Source organism: Capsicum annuum, chromosome 11 (genome assembly GCF_002878395.1).
Source record: "Capsicum annuum cultivar UCD-10X-F1 chromosome 11, UCD10Xv1.1, whole genome shotgun sequence".
Taxonomy (NCBI): domain Eukaryota; kingdom Viridiplantae; phylum Streptophyta; class Magnoliopsida; order Solanales; family Solanaceae; genus Capsicum; species Capsicum annuum.
In genome coordinates this window covers 149,556,630-149,558,533 of record NC_061121.1, presented here as the reverse complement: position 1 = coordinate 149,558,533, position 1,904 = coordinate 149,556,630, and positions in this window count along the sequence as shown.

Sequence of the window (1,904 nt, the reverse complement as noted above, 5' to 3'; positions counted from 1 at the left end):
CACCAAGGTCATGTTATAAGAACCTAGGGGTCTGGTTATTTACCCTAATTTACAACTCTCAAAGCCTACCCGCAACTATGGTGCTCTGCTCAAACCAGACAGCTCTATCCTACACTTCTCATAAATACCCCTCTTAGGTTTGTTGGTCTTGGTAATAAAACTATCTCTCTCATATAGCATCTGAATCCCCTTCATACACCTCATAGGTTTACCTTATTAATAAGTTCCTCTGAGACCTGCATGGAGCTAGAAGTCTGACCATGCTAAGTTTGTATCTCTGAATTAGGAATTGGCACATGATGTGTAGCCTTTCTTTTACCCTCCTTATCTTGGGGTACTACTAATGACTGCTCCTCATCTGTTTTATCAGACTAGTCCTGTGACCTCTCCTCAGACTAGGGGTCCTATGTAGCTTTTGCAGGAGCTAGAAAGAGACTTAGACTCTACCTCCTCATCATCATCATCCTCATCCCTCATCATCATCATCATTATCACCACCCTCAACAAGCTGGGGAGAGTGTAGTGGTGATCTCTAGGCCAACTTTATCCTTGACTTAGATATAAACTGGATAGCCTCAACCTAAGTCCTAGGCTAAGTAAAAGTTGTTCTCTTCATCCACTAAGATTTCTCTAGACCCTTTACACCTAATTTTGCCAAAATATTAGATCAGCTACAGCATGCTTCTGGCCCCTAGTCACTTGCATTGTCCTCCTCTGAGTTACTTCTCTAGGAAGAGTCATTCCATCTTCTAAAAGGTGTAGCCTTTTTCTTAGGTGCCATTTGTACCTGAAAAACAAGTGTTAGCATCCAAGAAATCATGAGGGATTGCAAAATTTGAAGAAAAACTTCAAATTCAAAAACCTTAAATTCTTCCTCAATTTTGGCATCCTATAACTTATACTTAGTCCCAACAAGTCCAATATGCACACATTCACCTATAATCAACTTTTCAATACAAACCAGCATTCAAAATTTTTGGTATTCCTGTCCCTTTTAAAATTCACCTATTGTTTAGATCATGATTTTAAGGTCTAGAGAACAATGGCCCACACTATGGTTTTTACGCTAATTCAAGGATTCTATATACAACCATGATGGTTTCTAAGTATTTTACATAAAAATAAATATACCATCTTGCTTATTTGAAGTTTAGCATAAGATACTACTATTACGAGCCAAGAAATTACCCATTGATTCGAGAACCGATAATGAACTATGAAGAAGTGAAATAAAACCTAAGCTTGAACGTGTATTTAGTTCTTTAGGATAAGTTGGTACCAATAATAAGTAACATTTTTGCCTTTTCTAAAGTGTTGATAAGTGGGTAGTTGAATTTTAAGATGAAAGAGCTAATTTTGAGGATTTCTAAGTTAAAAATGAATTGTGAGGGCTCAAATAGGATGGGGAGGGGGGGTCAGTTTAGGGTTAATCTAGGCCTAGGTGGGCCAAAAAATTTTAAACAAAAATTGGACCCAAAAAGTACCCACTTATGGCACCCACATATGGGTTGTATGTGGTACATATGATCTATATGTGCTCATTACAAGTGGGCTAAAATTTTTAGCCAAATTTCATACTCTCTGGACTTTGTGTTTTAATACTTAATTTACTACTTCTAAGGTTGTAAGTGGTCTTTATGACCCTATAAGTTAGTTCGTAGGTTAAAGTCTAGAAATTCCACAAAAATCCTCAAAATTCCATCTTTTTAGTTAATACACAACTTACTTGGCCCATGTGGAACTTATAGCTTTGCTAAAGTGATCACAAAGTCCCCTTACCAGAAGATTATAATTTGAACAATTTTATGCATTCTAGGCCAGTCCTTATTCTATTTTACTTGCAAAAAAAATAAACTTGAACACTAAAATAGTGGGTTGCCTCCCACCCAACACTTGATTTAACG